The sequence below is a fragment of the Lissotriton vulgaris genome, chromosome 7 (assembly GCF_964263255.1).
Source record: "Lissotriton vulgaris chromosome 7, aLisVul1.2, whole genome shotgun sequence".
Taxonomy (NCBI): Eukaryota; Metazoa; Chordata; class Amphibia; order Caudata; family Salamandridae; genus Lissotriton; species Lissotriton vulgaris.
In genome coordinates, this window is record NC_141695.1 from 1620453568 (window position 1) to 1620473787 (window position 20220).

The window sequence follows — 20220 nt, forward strand, 5'->3', positions numbered from 1 at the left end:
CATGTAACTCCACATCACAGTCAGTGGTTATCATGAAAACCTAACATGGATGCGAGCAGTGCTTAATTTGAGACGGTGGTGTCTGGTGCAAGGCACCGGCACTATATTGCCAACACTTGTGGTGCTTGTGACAGCCTGCCACAAGGTGGCGCTGTGTGGAAAATGAGCAGATGACAGCAACAGGTAATTATCTATTCAATATACATTAAAAATTACTATTACCTGCCACCCAAGCCATTCTTATAGCTTTGGAGGCGTGAAATAGTCTGAACTGTCGCACTTTTAGGAATGTGATGGTTAATACCAGTTTTGTTACTATCATTGACATAAAAGCAGGGGCAATGTGTGGTGCAAGCTGCAGAGGACTCCTGATAAGAGCCCTGGAGCTTTTTTTAAAATTTTTATTCAAATTAAGCACTAGATCCAATCCAATCCAATTTTGGTGACCCTTGGTGTAGAACATAGGACTGCTGAAAGCTTGTATTTTTCGGCGAGGTGATAGCCTGCCAGTATCTCAATAAACCATGAAATAAGGAGCCCTCGGTGTGCAGACTGAGCCCACCTGCAGCTGACACAGTGAAACAGATTTCGTTCCAGACTAACGCGTGCCGGATCTGGGTCAGAAAATGGGTCACAGCTGGCTGGCGTTAAACACATAAAAATGACATTTTTTGCACAGGTTTTGTATTGCAGCGTTGGTGAAATGTGTTTCTCCTCTATGTTTTACTTCTCACGTTGCATTGTCATGTTCATTTTGTTGTCGTTTTTATGTATTATGTATTAAATTAGCTCTTATTTCTGGGGTAAGACGGTGAATAGTAAAATGGCTGTATTCGAACTATGGGTGTTCGTTCACCAACATGTATGGTGATCAGAGAGTAACATCTCACGCTGCTTGAACACTGATGACATCCTGGATGAGCCACCGTAGCTCCTTAATTGCTTCCGGTATCCAGCGGGCAGTAGGGCAGGCAGTGGAAACCAGAGGGAGTAAAGGGAGCTTGTTGGTCCCTCTTCTCTTTCTGTTCCCTTTTCTGTTTTCATGGCCACTGAGGGGATAGCATGAGCAGTACCAGGGATACCAAACAGCAAGCCAGAAGTAGTAGGTGCTGCCCGAGGCAACCCCTAATTGGCATGATTGGAACGCATAGAAACGGTCAAACCACTTAAAACAGGAAAACTTTAGAGTGTAATTTTCTGCAATTCGAAACAATAAAGAGACTGAAAAACATGGTTAACATTTTGGGTGAACTCAAAAAATACTTAAAGAGCTGGTAGATAGAAACATGCAATCAAACAAATGTTGTGGGACGGCTCAAACGCCAAGAAGGTGCATATTATGTTGGGGCAGCTGTGCGCTTTACAAAACACACAAAGTAAATAAATAAATTATAGGGAATATTTCCTCTCATTTTCAAGTGATATTGCTAGGATGCCTAATTGTCACTAAACGTAATTGCGCAAAGCTTGATTGTTGCACAAACCCACACAAGCCCCAGTCTGTGATGGTTTTTCATGTTCTTTACACATGGACATTTCAGAAGGGGTGGTAACAAATACACTGGTGCAGCTCCCCTGCTGGCAAATTTAAGATGGGGTGGTATCCACATCTTCATGTGTTGACATGAAGAGAGCACTGCAGCGCTACCAACAGATGATACTTCAAAAGAATACAGACAGTTGTTCAATTTTATGGGACGTGAAGTATTTCATCAACCAGTAGAAGTACTCTCTCTGAGGCGTAGCCAAGGATTGATGAGCCACTGAGAGCAGTCTTTTCTCAAACCCAGATTTGATTTTGTAAGAAAGAAGACAAGAAACCTGTATCCATTCAGTCATTCATCAATCTTTCTGTCAGGTCAACCCCCTGTACTTCTATATGTGCCTGCTTATGTGTGGTCTAAATTAATCTGTGTTCTGTAGGACTTAATGTGTACCAGTGATGTAACACAAAATGATGGGGCCCCCTGCAGGATGTGATGAGGGTCCCCCAAGTCTCCCATATCTCACAGATATTCATTGGCCTTGTGCTGAATGGGGCCCCTCTTCTAGGGTTTGGGGGCCTGCACCTCAGGGGCTGCAGGGGTCTGTGTTACGCCTATGATGTGCACCTGTTCATTAGTTGTCTGTGTGTGTAAGTCCTTGCATGTTTGATTGGAGACATGAGCACCGGCCTCTCCCCAGCTTGACCTCGAGTCCCTCTTATTGTCCACCTCTATTAATGTTATGTTAGTATTGGATCATTACCTTCTTTGCAACTCACCTTGTGATTTATTCACCGAACTCTCTTCTTCCCCGCCTTCCCTCTCAAGAAGCCCACTTTACTCACCTCTTTCTTTCTTACAATTCAGACATCTAAGGTCATCTACTGACTATATAGGTAGGGGTGTTGTTTTCTCTCCGATGGTTGTCTGTAGGTTTGTTGCTATGCATACATTTTGTCTCTATTGTGTGTCTGTGTGCATGTACTACACAAAAATCAAACCTATTGGCTCTGCCAATACTTGCAATGTTGCTAGCTGGAAGTTCAAATATCAGAAATATACGATTGAGGATGTATGTATAATTTGCAATCTTTGGCTTTATGGTTCCCATATGCAGAAAGGCTGCTGACCTTTGCACTGGTGTTGACTATAATACCTTCCATTATGTTAAGATGTAGGCAGCGTTGGTGTATAGGTACACAGAAGGAAAGATGGTCAGATTGATGGATGGATTGAATCAGTGTTTACAAATTGCCAACATTTTCCAATTCCCCCTGAATATGCTTAACCCGAGTGCATTGGACCAGGGATGGACTGGCAACATTGGGCACAGGGAAAAACCCTGGTAGGCTGAGAGCCAGAAGGCTGCTTATAGGTGTAGTTGGATGGAGTGACCATTGACTATCCACCCTGACAAACAACACTGAGGAAACACAAACAATTTTCTTGTAGACAGGTGTACATACCTGCCAACTTGAACAACAATCTCACTGTGTGAGGAGAGGACGGGCCCAGAAGAGGGCGGGACCTTGAGCTGAGAAGTACCTACGAGGCACTTTTGAACTCTACCCCGCCCCCCAAAAAAACTTGCTGAGGTAGGTGCCAAGGTCCTGGGGTGTTTTCACACCCCTTAACCCCTTGCCTGTGCATGACGGAACCACGCCGTCATGAGCCACGGGTGCTGAGTGCTCATGACGGCATGGTTCCATCATGCTGCGGCCGCTCTGCCCACGCGGCACTGATTCCCCGCCTGTGCGGGCAAATTAGTGAGCAGGCGGGCCGTGACAGAACCACGCCGTCATGAGCACACGCTGCCCGTGGCTCATGATGGTGTAGTTCCATCACGAGCATGGCAGCTCCCTGCTCACCCCCCAATCCCCCCACACCGCGGCGGAATTCGCACCGCGGCCAAGGGGTTAATGGACGTCGGCAGTTCAAAGCCTTGGAAAACGAGCTGGAAAACCACTATTTACAGTGGTTTTCAGCTCGTTTTTCCTGCCACCGTGTGATATCGGCCCCTAACCAGGATACCATGTAATGTGAGCCGATATCATGTGTAATAAGGTGGCACCGTGTGAGTTGGCAGGTATGGGTGTATACTTTATCTCTCCAAATTCTCCCTGGAGTGGATATTGATGAACGTACATGCTAAACTCACTCACACTGTAGGGGGCTGGAAGGTACACGGGGGCATATTATCAAGGGTGTTTATCTCCGCTTTTTTGGCTTTAAAAGCCAAGAAAGCGGAGATAAAATTATCTCCCTATTACCCAGCTGTCGCTAACACCAGTTAGCGACAGCTAGTAGGAGATAGCGACCATCTTGGGCCCCACTTTGCATGTCAGTGATATTTATCACTAATGATATGCAAAGTGGGCGTGCCAAGATGTTAGCGACTGAAAACAGTCGCTAACATCGCTATCTCCTATTACCAACTTTTGGAGATATTCGCGCTAAGCGCGAATATCTCCAAAAGCTAACACCTGCCCTGAGCAGTTCTTAGCCATGTTATCCAATGGGAGGTGGATAACATGGCTAAGAGCATTAGCTCGGTAATGCATGAATATCGCTGACTTTTCAGCGATATTCATGCATTGCGGCGATTTTTATCGCATTTGGGATAAACCTTGGTAATACCAAGGTTTATTTGCGGTAAAAATCGCCGCAGCTCAGCGGTAAATTTTTGTCTCTAACCAAGCAATAGCGATAATTATCGCTATTGCTTGGTAATATGCCCCACGGTTTGCTTTCAACACCGAGGCTACTATGGGGACAAATGAGTGACGCCTTTAAGTGCATTACACCTTTTTGCACCATCAGTCCGGCATTGACACATGCCTTGCTCAACACACCAATGAAACCAATAACCCTATCACATGAGCATTTGGCCTTGACTTGAATATGCTATTGAACACTTTGGATGCAGTCTGTGTTGTAACTTATTGACATTGAGTGGAAAATACTTGCTTTTGTAAAGTCAATTGGCCCCACTAAATAAAACTATATGTGTTAAAGTATAGGTACCGTGCATTTTCTACGCTTGTAGTCATCTGGTATTTCAATAATTCCAAACACCTTACCTCTTGGATCAAAAATGCTGACCCGAAGATCTCGATATTATAGGCCACAAGATGTGCTTTTTAAAATTGTAAATGAGGTGTTATATATATGTGTGTCAAAACATGCTGATGATGCAGAAATAGGAGGCACATTAATCCCACACTGGCTCACGTGGACAAATTCCCACTGCTTTCCGCTTTCTCCCAGTGCTGACCACGCATATCTTCAAACCACAGCTGTGCAGGTGAAGTGCAAAATGATGAGTTTGCACATGCACATTCCAGTGAAATAAGGTGTGTAGGCAGCACTGATTGCTTTTTTATTTCTATCATTGAAAATGAGCTTAGCATAAGTGATACATTGGGTATACAATTTCATTGGCTGCCTTGCTCTCAGAAAGTGCGGAAAAATGGATCAGACAATGTGTCATTCTCGATCACAATAAAAGACTAGACTTGGTTGAGAAGTACATGGACGTCACTTCCGTTTGTATGTTGGTACATTGGTTCCTTTTCACGTGAGGTGTTTTTTGTGGTTGGGTTTACTCCAGCAACAATACTCCAATCACTCTAGGGTAGATTTTCTAAGAATTTTGGCCATGCTTGTGTCACAAAAGTGATGCAAATCAGCACAAAATATTTTTTTCCAATTTACTTTCGAGTGCTAAACTTGTTTAGAGCTGGAAATAACGTGAAAGTCCCACAAAGCACCCCATACAAACAGGGCAAAGGGTTAAATACAGTCTATGCATAGTATTTTGTACTGGAGGGGTATCCTTCCAGTATAAAACCTATGCTAGACGTACGGAGACACCCTTGCACTATGGCGCAAAGGTGTCTCCGTGGTGGACAGCAGTTGTTTACAGCACTGGAGCTAGGGAAAGGGATGGAGGGTGCCATGTTTCGGTAAATATGGCTCTCTCCCCCACTCTCCTTTCCACGCAGCGCTTTGCAGCATTTGTGGCTGCTGCACTGCGCTGTGTGAGCAAGTGGTCTGTATTGTTTGCCATTTTCAGCTGAGGTGAGACCAGATTTTTCTCTCCATCTAAGGATGGGGATCACCTGTCAATTTGTGGAAAGTGACTTGCAAATATTCTGGGTCAGGTGAGTTTTAAGGGCAGAAATGTCGGATAAGATGTCAATTTTACATCACATGCCAAATAGTAGGAGTTGTGGGTTCCCAGCATCATTTTACAGTCGTGAAGCACATTTGTTGCATTTCACTGCAGTGCCATAGTCAATCACGGATTCCTTAATTCTCAATCCAGTATTTTATTTAGTGCAATGCACAACAAATAGATTACCTCTTATCGTGTATTGATTTCTTCTCTCCTCTAGTCTCTTGACCTTATCAGAGTGAGCCCACACTATCCTGTGCTACCACCAGTGGTGGCTGATAAATATTGGAAAGTATGGAGCATAAACCCGTTCTACAAGAAATGGGTGAGCATTGCAAGAGAGTTTGATCTACCCCAAGGAGAAGTGGAGGAGTCCTTAACACCCCTACCTCTTTCACCCATTTCATTTTACAGAATGGGGCTGAATGGGGCACATTGCAGTATAATGTTTAGGTCTTGCCCAATTGTGTATGATGCCAATACTTACAGTGGGCTTTTGGTCAGCCTGTTGTGTATCAGTGGTTTGCCCTCTTGACAATCTCATTTGCTTGCTTCTTACTCAATGTCTTTCCTTTTGCCTTCTTGTGTTTGTCCCTTTCCTGAAACATAGCTTCTTTACCATTCTTCTGCTTGTATGACTTGTATCCTTCTATGGCTCACATCAAGGAAGTATTTTTTTCTTTTTCTTTGAACGCTCCATGAAAGTGCATGCGTTTTGTTTCTCTCACCCCAAAAGCTGTTCCCGGCATCCCATACCCGCCCATTGAGCTGTCATATTACTCCCCACGCTTCCCTTCTCATTCCCAACATCACAGCAATGGTTGTATTTTTGCCAGCGCTGGATTTGTTTCATCCCATGTGTTTATCATGTTGCAATAAAGGTCGGGCATTAGTACATAAAGGCAGTATTTATGGCAATGGGGGAAGGGGACTGCTGCCCTTTGCTGGTATTTGATACAGAAGGTGTACTTAGCAAGAATGAAAATATATCTCTTCCTCTAGATGCATATAAATCTTCTCCCACGGTTGCTGCAGAGTAGCAAATGGGCCTTTTATTTGTCTCAGTTCCAAGTCCTGTGGAAAGTATACTAGGCCTTCGCAGGCATTTCTCCTTAAATTATGACGCCTCCTTATTCTTATAAAATTTTGATCAGAGAGTCCTGAATAAAAAGTATTTGAAAGTAAGCTATTCCATTTATAAAGCTTGCAAATATTCAATCAGACAGTGAATTGTAAGCGCACTACTCACCCGTGAGGGTCTCAAGGCACTGGGGGTGGGCGGGTCCGTAGATCTGTTAGCCGAAAAGCCAGGTCTTGAGGGTCTTCCTGAAGGTGTTCAGGGAGGGGGCGCGTCTGATGTTTGCCGGGAGCTTGTACCAGGTTTTGGCTGCAATGTGAGAAGGATCTTCCGCCTGCCCTAGCTCTGTGGATGTACTGGGTTTCGGCCAGAGCGAGGTTGGAGGATCGGAGGTTTCTCTTGGGTACATGGAAGTTGACGCTGCCGTTGAGGTATTTGGGTCTGGTGTTGTGTAGGCATTTGTAGGCGTGGGTGAGGATTTTGAAGGTGATCCTTTTCTCCACTGGGAGCCAGTGGAGGTTTCGCAGGTGATGGCTGATGTGTTTGTGCCGGGGGATGCCGAAGACTAGTCTGGCGGTGGTGGTATGTATCATATGGAGTTTGCAGAATAGGGACTTGTTTATGCCGGCCTAGAGTGTGTTTCCATAGTCCAGTCTGCTTGTGATGATTGCGTGGGTGACGGTCATGGTGAAAGATGAGTTGAGTACGATCCTGAGGTTTCTGGCATGGTCTGAGGAGGTAGGTGGGCTTCCGAGGGCGGTCGGCCACCAGGTGCTGTCCCACGATGAGGGGGTGCTTCCGAGGACGACGATTTCTGTCTTCTCGGCATTGAGTTTTAGGCAGCTGTTGTTTATCCAGACTGTGACGTTCTGCATTCCTTTCCGGAAGTCAAGTCTGGCGATGGTAGAGTCTTTGGTGATGGAGAGGATGAGCTGGGTGTCGTCAGTGTAGGATACGATGTTAAGGCCGTGTTTTCGGACAATGGCGGCAAGGGGGGCCATGTAGATGTTAAAAAGGGTCGGGCTTTTGATGAAGTCTATGGTTTTGAGATGACTTAAGATTTGTGTGTGCTTTTCATTCAGTATTTTGAAATGCTTTTTTCTTTTACTTTTTCAAACAATGCATTACAAACAAGCACTGCAAAATCCATTAGCTTGGCACTCACATTATAAAGTTGAGACCTATTGACTTTGCCGGGCGTGTTTTGAATATGGCAGCCTTTCCTGCTATGGGCTGTTCTGAAGGGCAACTAATGAAATATTTAAATACTTCAGAGTGTGCCACATTAGACATGAACTTTGTATATTTACAGCAAGACAGAAACCTATGCACCTGATTAAAGCTCCGGATGGCAGACGGAAAAATATTTGTGCAATATCACTCAAACTTGGTATGATAATCTGTGCCACTACCCAACCAGAAAAACACGTCATTCCTAATTTGCATGTTAGCTGAAGCTGCACATACATTAAAGAATTCATTATGCTCTGCAATGCTTACAAACCTATAGAGTGTTTATGTATGGATATGTGTGGCATCTGTCCAGCTCAAACTTAGTCAAAAGCAGAACAATGTTTGGGCTCAAATGCTGTTTAGACATGCCCGAGAACTGCGTAATGTGTAACTATGCCAGTTCACCATCTGGGACCACATTGTCCCATTTAAGAATATATTTTCATGTAAGCGTTGGGATGTTTAATGTGCAACTGTGACTGCTTCTATATGTCACTAGAACATTATCATCATTAGGTATACATTTCTACCATAGTGCCACAATGTTACACTTAGGTACAAGGTGATGTGACTCTATAAGCTTGTTCTAATTAGGTAGGCATTCCCATAGTAGCATAGTGGCTCATTTGATTACACATTTCCATTCAAGTGCCACAGTGCTACAATTAGGGACACATTTGCATGCCAGTTTCTTGATGCCCCACCTTACCCAGTTAATGGCATATTTCCATGCCCGTATTGCAAAATTTAAATTGGATGCATATCACCAAGCCCATTTCAAAATCCTCTAGTTAGGGAAACATTGTGATGCTAAATATTTATAGTTGTCCCCATGTTGTACACAGATGTATGCCACTATCATAATGGCCCAGTTGCAGTGCTTAATTTGAGCCTGTGGTTTCCGGTGCCCAGCACCCGCAATTAATTGTGAGGACCAGCCCTTAATTGTCGACACAGCACTTATGACAGCTGCCACATGGTGGCGCTGTTTGCATAATTTAGAGGTGAGCAGAAAAACAATTGTTTATTAATTCACTATGCATTGAAAACAACGGATACCTGCCGGCTAAACTATGTTTACAGCTTTGGGGGCCTGGAATAGCCTGAATTGTCACAATTGTAGCAGTGTGCTGGTTAGTAGTTGTGTAGTGACCGTTATTGGCAACACTAGCAGTGGTAATGGGTGGTGCAAGCTGCAGAGACAGCCTAACTAGAGACCTGGAAATATATATTTTTTTTACAAATTAAGCACTACCCAGTAGGGTAATTTTGCAAAGACAGGTTTATATTTGTTCCTGTTAGATACACACCTTTGCAGGCCACTATCAACGTTTGGCTCAGATAAGGCCGGTATCAAGGTTGTGCTCAGATGAACAGCTTAGCGGGTAGCAGTGCCTGAAGCATCATCCACTTCACACCCACAGACGTGCATGCAAAGTATATGAGTAGAAGATGAGTCTGAATCGGTAAAAACAAATTTTGCATGAAGCATTCTGTTTAAAGCATGATTCTCTTATAGACAGGGTGTCAATGAAGTGGGCAAAGTCTGGCAGAGACATGATCAAATATTTTAAAACAAACACACTCGTGACTGAAGCTTTCAGTATATTATGCAGTCTCCTATTTGTGTTAAGGGAGGACTAAGGTAGAGGTGTGGAGGTGCGGCGCTGTGGCCAGGGCGACTGACACTGGAATCGGGGGATCATGGTTCGATCCCCAGTGCCGGCGGCAGATTAACCCAGCACCATGTGACTCTGGGCAATAGGTTGCTTAGTCTTCCCGACGGCCCCCAGCGCCTAGAGACCCTAACGGGTGATTGTTCGCGCTTTACAAAATGTGTTAAGGGAGGGTTAAGGTAGAGGTGTGGCGCTGTGGCCAGGGCGACTGACGCTGGAATCTGGGGATCATGGTTCGAGCCCCGGTGCCGGCAGCAGATTAGCCCAGCACCATGTGACTCTGGGCAATAGGTTGCTTAATCTTCCCGACAGCCCCCAGCGCCTAGAGACCCTAACGGGTGATTGTTCACGCTTTACAAAATGTGGATTATTATTATTATTATTATTATTATTATTATTATTATTATTATTATTACCAAACTCAAAGCACCTCTAAGTGTTTGTCAATACCATTTTGGGGAGTAAGCAAAACATGGCAAAATCATTCACCAAAAACACTTGTCAGTGGTGGAAATGGCTGATGTCTGCTGAATGAGATATAGATCAAAACCTATGAACGTTTCAAGATTTCTCACTTTCTGTGTCATTTTGGGGGCAGAGCCCAGTGAGTTGGGTCAATGACTTAAATTCCAGAGGTGGTGAATTGTTTCTGGCGAATATGGTTTTCGTCTTGGAGGAGCCAGCGTTAGCATTCTTGTGCCATCTGCATACATTTTGAAGACGAGCCTGCTAAGGCAGAGATACACGTTGAAGAGAAAGGGAGAGTGATGGCCCTTGAGGGACACCCCCAAGAGACAGGTTTAGGTGACAAAGTAAAAAGTTCAAATTGGACTACTTGCGTACCAGCTTAATAAAATACAATTACAACGGGAATTTCGCTAATCCCGAGAATTGCTCACCTAAGAGTAATTAAAAAGATCCTGTCTCTGATTCCTGATAAACTCCCAAAAACTCTAGTCACTTCCCTGATCCTGTCAAAATTAGACAATTACAATAGCCTTTATCTCACCACCCATAAATACAATATCAACTAACAACAAGTCCTCCAAAACGCTGCAGCTAGACTTCTGTTATAAAGTCCCACATTTTGCTCAGGATCTCAGGATATCAAAAACTGCACTGGCTTCCCATCAAGCAGAGAGTCACTTTCAAGGCACTCTGTCTAGCCTATAAGACTCTTCATGATCTTAGCTTTGATTTTCTTAATCAGAGCTTCAAATGGTGTCTTCCCAACAGAAATCTACGCTCTGCTTATGTTAAATTAGCTGTATTACCTAAATTCAATCGAGTCAGGTGGGGAGTCAAGAGCTTTCGTGATGGAAGCATCTAAGGCATGGAATACCTTATCTATTTTCATCAACACTGCACCTAGTCTTCTTGCTTTCAGGAAAGTCTTAATGACCAGGCTATCTAGGTCTTGGTAAATTCTGTGGCCCCTCTGCTCTGCTCTTTTGGCTGGAACCGACTAGCACCTTGACGCCTCCGGGGAGTAGTGCACTCTACAAATCCTGCTAATATAACATGACATACTATAACATATTATAACGTAACGTAACATACCATAACATAACATACCATAACATAACATACCATAGCAGAACATAATATAATATAACATACCATACCATATCATATCATAACATAACATAACATAACATAACATAACATAACATGACATGACATGACATGACATTACATGACATGACATGACATGACATATCCTGGATAAAGCAGTCTCCTAACCGTTGCAAAAGGAGATGATGGTCTACTGTATCAAATGCAGCTGAAAGATCAGGTTTGGTGACACCACCCCCATCCAAGGGAGAGTAGGGAGCAAGGGGAGTGGTGTGGCAAAGCGGCCAGGGCAGCTGACTCCGGAATGCCGGGCTCACAGTTCAATCGCCAGCTGCAGCTCAGCTCAGCATCATGTGACTCTGGGCAATAGCTCACTTAATCTCTCCAACGGCCCCCAGTGCCTTGAAACCCTTAGGGGTGAGTAGTTCACGGTTTTCAAATACCGGATTTTAGATTTGGGTTTATTTTATTTCCATGATCGTACAAAAAGGTATGCAAAAGAATATGCGTATAGCTCTTACCAGCAATGCAGTTGTATGAAGTAGAAGCAAAACCAGACTGAAATTGGCCAGAATGCTGGTGTCAAAGAAAGATTGTTTTTTGAGTGTCAATGATGGCAGATTAAAGTTCAAGAGGACCAATGACATGGCAGAAATGTTCAATATGTTATTCTTTAAATGCAAGTACAGTTTGGCAAATACATGATTTTGGGCAAAAAATCTGGTTTGCTAGTAGATGTCTGGGCGACAAATTCTGAAAGACGAAGAGATGGAAATATTCTGGGAAGTACTAAACCAGTTTGTTCCTTTGAAGAGGTAGCTGGATTGTTTTTAAACTACTACAAAGGTGATGTTGTCTTCACCTTGAAATGAAAGAGTTGTTTTAAGGATTCCACCAATATGGCAGACGGTAATGTCTCATTTTGTGAGATACTTGAAGCTACAAGGTCTTCAAGAGCCTCAAAGATTTCCTCATGGATATTTTTATCTTTTTTTAACCTCCTGAGTTTTTGATGCCATGATAAGATAATTTTGCCAAAACATATTCCTGAAACCCAGGTCAGAATTGAAAGAAACGCACTAAACAACATGGAAATCCTGAACATCCATTAGAGGTGTGTAAAAAGTATGCAGCTGCTCCAGCTTGATTTCTCGTTGATATCCTCAGCAGTGACCTTGCTGTTCATTGTGTCAGGGGTCAAAAAGGCGGTTTTCAGCATGAAAACTAAAGATGGCTCTAAGATAGCTGATAAGACATGCAAAGGGAGACTTTATCCCGAAGTCTCCTGGAAATAGATACCCATCGTCCATATCAAATGACGTCCCTGCCTGACCGCTTGAAAAATCTGGATTCATGATGGTCTTCACATGTCACCCCTCTGTCTGCTTCCTTGGGAAGTATCTCATGGACATGCTAGAACTCTATTTTTATGAGAGACCCCAACATGCCACCCCAATTGAAACTGCATTTATTGAAATATCCAAACTACTAGGTAGTCGGAGCTCATTGCGGGAGCTGGCATGTAGACTACTTCAAAGTTCATGGTGCTGAAGCCCATGGTCAGTACTCTCCATCTTCAAAGCCTCTCCCACATAGCTCACAATACAAGAACTTTATATGAGGAGGTGCAATGAGGAAATGTAGAACATCCTACAACTGCTTGGTTCATAGCAATACAAGACCCCTTCTTGCTCTTGCCCCAGGGGCTCCAACATGTACAAGTGCCTGGAAGCAACTCCGTTCTCCCAAAAAGCTGGAGTCAAGGTGAAATTCCTGACCCAGTACACAGTGAAGACTGAAGGGTTCATTTGGGGCTTGCTTATACAGAGGTAAGCCCACATCAGCCATGTTTAAGATGAGCGGAGTACCAATGCATCATTTGAGATGATATAGTACAGATATGGTGTAAACAATGCTTACCTTTTAAAAATGTTTTAAAAATGTTTTTGAAAAATATTGTTTTGTAATATGTTTAAAACATCACATTTTTAATATTTTAAACCTACATAAAAGCCTAGTATGGATTATGAGAATGCCTCATCACATAATTTCGAGGCAAAATATAGGGGCTCATAATGGAATTTAAAGAGCTAAAAGATCAATTCTTTAGACCCATGGACCGATTGTAAGGGTCATATCACGTTTCCAGTCTCTTTGATACATTTGAGGCATATGCAAAGCTCCTGAACCCCTTTCTTTGACCCAAAGAGATACATTTATGAATGGCTGTTGGGAGTGTCTTTGTGGCTTGTGAGGTAAAGTTCATAGTATATTCAACACTGTGATGACAGGTCTAAGGTGAACACCTCCCTCCAAGTCATTAATGACACTGTTTCCTATCCTGCACTTCTATGTGACAGCACAAAGTATTCTGGGTGTTTCAGCCTTGTTTTGGGTCCATTGAACTAATTAGGCTTTCACACCACAAATCAGTGATTTATAGGTGAACGGTTCAGAACTGGAGACACTACCCATACCGATCTGGAGTGAAGCGGCCACCAGGGCTGGATTGGGAACCAACCCAAAGCATTCCTGGCAATTTTCTCGGACAGCCCCTGGGCAAGCACTCCCTGTCCCTGGGAATCTGGAAAAGCTTGATTGCTGCCCTTGTTACTAGGGACTAATATGGCAACACTGCGGCAAAACCGTCTCCCAATGACAAAACCGCCCCCCACTTCTGCAAAACCAGCCCACACCCTTCCAGCCTCCTAAAAAAACGCCCACAGCCCAGACCGGCCAGTCCGGCACTGGTGGTCACCCACGATAGAAACTTTCTCTAAATTGTTTTGATTGTTTTTTCAAATCAAAAATCATTATAAGATGAAAAATGCAATTCAGTAATTTCTTTTGTTTATAAAATATGGTACCAGAGCATGATGACTACATCCTTTTATTTGATATTTCTGGAATAAATAAGCTGTACTGTTGAATATTGATTGTGTGCAGTTGTAGACTTTTTGTTTGAAAGAATGATTGATTGAAAGGCCACTTACAAATTATCCCAGCTCTGCCTGCATGCTGGACCGTGGTTTAAACAAATAAGGAACTCTGGTGTTGCTGTAATTTTCCTGCTTAGCGTTCCACATTTTAATTACAATGTTAAGTACTATTGAACCGTTAACCATTTAATTTGCATGCAAAGTTGAATTTACATAAATCAATTAGAAATAGGCTCTTAAATTGCTGTTAAGATTCCTGCAGCTGCCATTCCAGCCAAATGAATATATCACTAACATTTAATTACCTGCCATCTTCAGAATGTAAAGTGAAAGTTCTATTTCTGTAACTTTAAATTTCAGATAGAATTTGTTCGTCTAGGTGTGCAAACATTCAGGCCAAGCTTGTGGCAAGCATACCTATGCCACACTTGGCTTTAGGATTGTACGCAACACCTGTTTTCATCAAGCTTCATGTCACTTTTTCTTTAGTTATTTCCCTGTGTTTGCTCTGGGTTATGATTCTGTTGGCTTAAAGCATTGTTACTTCTATGAATCACCTCTAGGAGGGATTTGTTAGCGATAATCAATAGTGGGCAGAGCCTTTGTATGATTTTTAGATCATTCACAGGCAACAAATGTATATGCAATGCAGTGGCGTAGCAAGGAAAGGGGCGCGGTATGTCCTAGGTGGCACAGTTTCGGGGCTGGGGCGGTAGCCTCCCCCCACCCCCTCTTACCTGTGGCCATTGCGGGGCAGCCGCCGAGGAAATAGATAGCCACCCCCCCCCTCGCAGTTAAACATGGCTGCAGGGCGGCAAATGCATGGGCCGCCAAAGGCGGCCATAGGTCTAGCTACCCCACTGTTGCCATAGATCCTAAATGAAATAATGTAATACCTGTTCATCATGAAAAGCTATCATGGTTGTGACCTATTCCAGATCAATGCGGAGCATTCCTGACTCAATGGCATATTTAGGAAGATGGCTGACATTAAGGAACTGGTTGATTTTTTCCAGGAAGATCGAAATCCAGTCAGAATTGGTTAATGTTGCACCTCACAGATAATCATCTCTTTGGCTTGTATGATAGGGTTAACAGAAGTCCCAGATTTGTCGGGACAGTACTGGGTTTTCACCAGCTGTCCCGGCAGATTTTGGGAAATTTAGCTCATTGTCCCAGCTTTTAGACAGGGTCGACTGAAAACGGTGGGAGGTGCCTTTTTATGTTTTCCAAAGCAGGGATAATTAGCAGCTGTTATAAGAAAGCTATTTATTTAGCAGGCATGCCACTGGCTTTAAAAATTGCATTTTATTTTTGTTTTTACTGCATATCCTGTAATTCTGTGCTAATGGGTGCTGCCATTCTGTGTGCTCGGTTGAAGTAAAATTGTAGTCCTTCTTATCTTTTTATGCTTCCTATTTCTCTTCCGAACTATTTTTTTCAAAACCATCAATCGTCTACTAACAAAATTCTTATGGAATAATCGCAAAGCTAGGATTTCTCTCTTTCGCCTCCAATAACTCAAGGATTTGGGTGGAGTCAATTTTCCTAATGTTTCTCGTTTTCATTCGGACTTTACACTAAAGCAAATCTGGCCTTTCCTCACAGATTCATCTTCTTCTCCTTTAACAGCCTGGAGCTTAATAGAACTTGCACAACTTGCTCCTTTTTCATTCCTCACTGCTATTCGCCTATCTCAACCTCCAAATAGGTTTATTACCCCCCTTTTTAAACACTCCAAGGCACTAGCTCTTTCATTGTTTCGCTCCTACCTTTCATCAGCTAATTTTCACTTGTCTACTCCGATTTGGTAAATAAATTATTCAAGATTAACAACAGAGAGCTTTTCTGGAAAGAATGAATTGACAAAGGTATCATCACTTATGACCATTTACTTTAGACTAATTCATTAAGAACTTTCCAGGACCTACGCAACACTTTTAATCTCTCAAACACACACACTCTTCCCACTTTTGCCTACTTACACACACCCTAACCTCTATTATTTCTCAGAACAGTCCCTTTCCCACCGCTATCTCATCTATCTTATCTCCACCAGACTTTTCTATCCCGTCCAGAGCTTCTGCTATTTACAAATTACTTTGCCATGCCACCACTGAGAGGCTCAAATCTAACCTTGAGCTTTTATGGGAAAAAGACCTAGCTCAAGAATTTTCTCTACAGGTTTGGGACACCATTTGGTCTAAAGTACATACTGTTTCCCATTCTGCCAGCACCACACAGACTTATTACTTATTTTTATAATAGGCTTTTTTACTCCTTCTGATCTGTACAAATTCAAGTTACTTGACTCAAAAAAGTGTTGGTCATGCTCATGTTACAATAGTGATTTACTCCATATGCTTTTCCACTGCCCTTTGGTCAAGTCACTTTGGTCTCGCATTTGGTCTAAACTAAACAACATTTTATCTACTGATGTTCCCTTTGACATTGTGCATATTTTCTTGGGTGGTTCTTCACCTATATGGAACGTTCAATGCAATGTGCCTAAATTCATAGATCTATTCATAGCAATTTTGTTTCAGATAATTACAATCAACTGGAAAGATACTTCAAAGATTTCATATAATGCTTGGTGGAATTTGTTATGTCATCATCATAGACTTGACCGTACCTTTGCCACCACTGTACCTTTACTAATCAAAAAAGATTTGTTATGGTTGCCTTTAACTGATTTTCCCTCCAGACATGTCCCCTGATTGTTTTTTATCTTCCCTTCACTTTTATCTTCTAATGGTAATTACAGGTATTGAATTTATATTCTAAGTTGCCCCCCTTTTTCCTCTCCGTCTTCCCCCCTTTTTTCTCTCTCTCCTTCCCTCCCTCATGACAAAATACCCTTAAAAGCTTTGTTTCTTGGTACAGTTTACTTACCCCTTCCGGGTCTGAACTGCATATTATTTATCTAACTGCCTTTATACCTTCTTTATTGCCATTTAATTCTGCACTGATGTTTTACTATGGATATTTTTATTTAATAAAGCTTTCTAAACTAAAAAAAAATTGTAGTCCTTCTATTTTTGTGAAATGTCCCGGTTTTTGGCTTTAAAATTCTGGTCACCCTATTGTACCAAAGAGTTTCCATGAACCCAGTTTCTACAATGTGCAATATTTACAATACAAAACAATTTTTATCCTGCCACACCAGCTCAAGCATTTACCGTCTTCATAATAATTTTCTTAATGCAAATTACCTTTTCTATTAAAGATTGTGTTTCAATTAACTTTTCAAAACATTGTCTCAAAAATAATTGGCCTATGATTTTTATTTTGAGGAAACACTTGTGGGCCCCCTTTAGGAGAATTGTAATAACTACTTGGATAATTTGTTTGTACTGTACATTTTTATTTTAAGTGGTTTAGCTATTTAATGGACTCAGTTTTTTCATATATATATAGTGTAGTGAACAAGGCGGTTCCATCCGCCGAAACGCGTCTGATCGCATGTATTGGTGAATAAAGAACCTTTGATTTCATCCACGGAGCCGGTGCCTGTTCTTCTTGAAACCTAAGCTAGGATTGGGAAAAATATATATATATATATATATATATATATATATATATATATATATATATATATATATGCGCAAACATATATATATATATATGAAGTTTTAATTTCTTCAGGTATTTGATATGCATCATTTAAGCAAAATATTAATTAGCACTATGATTGTATGGTTCCCTTCTGCACATTGTTGCAGTAAGTCCAGAATGAACCTAGTATATTTATTAGCACCATTTGCATGAGATTGTCTATCGTCCAATGGGTATGCAGATGATTATAGATGACTGGTGAATCTGAATAGAAATGTTAACACCTATTGCCAAAATGCTATCATTTCTCATTTGCCACCTGTATGTATAAGACATTCCTTTCACAGTTTGGCTGCCGTTGAGGGGTAGATTTTTCACCTGCTCTTGTTCGTAGACTGTGGGACATAGTCATCTTGTAAAAAATTTAACATTAATCTGTTGTAGAGGTATCATAATGCCTTACGTCTTTAGTGATGATTATAAGGACTTGAACGTAAGTTTAGATTTGTCTGGCAGCCTGGACAACCATTTAAAACCAGGGGAGCACAGTGAGAAACTTTGATACTATTCTAGCTGTGCTACTCCGTAGCATTTTACATTTACATGATAGTTTTTTTATACCACCAAAAACGAAGCATGAGAAAAATCAATGTTTATTTGTACGCTCTTGTCGCTCTGACTTCCTCACTTAGCAATTATCGCTCTACAGATCTATTGATTGATTGTGACCAGGCTTTCCTGTTCTGAGTGTAAACCTAAAAATACACATAAAAGCCCCAGGAAAGAGAGTAGCACTTATCAGTGTAAACACTGATTAACACATATTGCCTGTAACCCCACCCCCCCAAAATAAAATATCATCCAAAGAAAGTGATTTGAATAATTACTTACTGAAAGGCCAACAAAATTGGATTTTTTATAGAAGACATTACTAAGGAAGAATGAATTTAGATTAATGTGTTGGTGTTTTGATGTTTAGCAATATCACTACAACAAAACATATTTTGTTGCCTTTGTGTTTCTTTTTTGCAGTTTTATATAGAGCGTAGTCGACCCGAAGTTATCAGAATGCTTTACATGAGCACCAGTTGCATTACAGATGGACACATACATTTTTTGGGCACGGGGAGATGAAGTGATTTGCCCATAATCTGTTTGAGCCTTCCGCCTAATTAGAACCTGGTTCTCAGCTTCAAAGTCGGCCGCACTTGCCATTAAGCCACATCCTCTCCCCATTGTTGCTGCAGAGATGCAGGGTTTCCAACTTTTTTCATAAATGGTATAATTCATTTTAGGTCTTGCTGAATGACAGCATTAGCTCTTTTTTAGAAGACCTACTGTTTCAAAGACATAACATATACTTTTAGTGCGCCCCTTGCTCACAATTGGGTGGCTTTGGTGAATATCTCAGGTGTCACCTCTTGATTTGATGGCTTTTCTCACAATTTGTAAATTTGTTCCCATGTTTGGAAATCTTAAAGGAAAGGTTATATAAAACTAAGTAGCAAATGCGCAGGGACATGTTTCAATTCATGTTGAACATTGGTATGATGTGTAAATAGCAAACCTAGGGGCATATTACCAACGTTTAGCGATATTTACCGCTAACGATGCTTAGCAACAAATTTTTTAACGCTAAGCATCGCCGGAAATTATCGCAGAGATAACTTGCTATTAGCAAGGTTTATCTCAGTAGTGATAAAAATCCTCGCGCTAACTGCCAATTGAGAGATTATCGCTGGAAAACCAACGATAATCTCTCGAAGTTTGGGGTTAGCTTGATGATAGGGGCTCACGAACTTAGCTATGATATCCACCTTCCATAGGATATCATGGCTAAGTCAAAAAAAGCAGTGCTAACTGCGGTTAGTGCTGCTTTTTTTATCACTAACAGGGTTAGCGAAATCCTTGATAATAGGAGAAATGTCGCTTAACAACATTTCTCCTATTATTTTTCTCTGGAACGCCCCCTTTGCATCTCATTAGAGATGCAAGGGGAAGCGTAGAGAAAAAGGGTGCTAACATGCAAATTTGCGTGTTAGCACCCTGTTGCTGATAGGGAGATAATTTTATCTCCGCTTTCTTGGCTTTTAAAGCCAAAAAAGCGGAGATAAATCCCTTGATAATATGCCCCATAATAGCTTATGTGTTGCTCAACATGATTTCATTATGAGTAGATATCTAAGATATCAAGGTTAGGTCCCCGTTTGGGGCTTGAAGAAATATGTTTCTAAACTGATTGCTCTTCTGTCTCCATAGATTGGTATTAATTACGCTGTAATGTCTCACCAATTTTAGAAACTGTAGTTATGGTCAAAGCACTGGATTTTGATGGTTTTATGACAGAAGCACGCATGGCTGAATCACGTGTGCCTCTACAATGCTAATTGCAGTGCAGAGCTGGGGCTGAAGACTGAAGGCTGGAACTGGGAAGGGGCAAGAGCGGGGGCGGGCGGGAGAAGGGTGAATCGGTGGAGCGGCTGCGTCGGACCTGATGGAC

General features: G+C 42.0%; 1 protein-coding gene across 1 annotated transcript in view; it reads left to right on the forward strand.

Annotated features, from left to right (window-relative positions):
• The window catches only part of RIMS4 (regulating synaptic membrane exocytosis 4), a 413262-nt gene that overhangs the window by 177453 nt on the left and 215589 nt on the right, over positions 1-20220 (forward strand). The gene's annotated exons all lie outside the window — the stretch shown is intronic.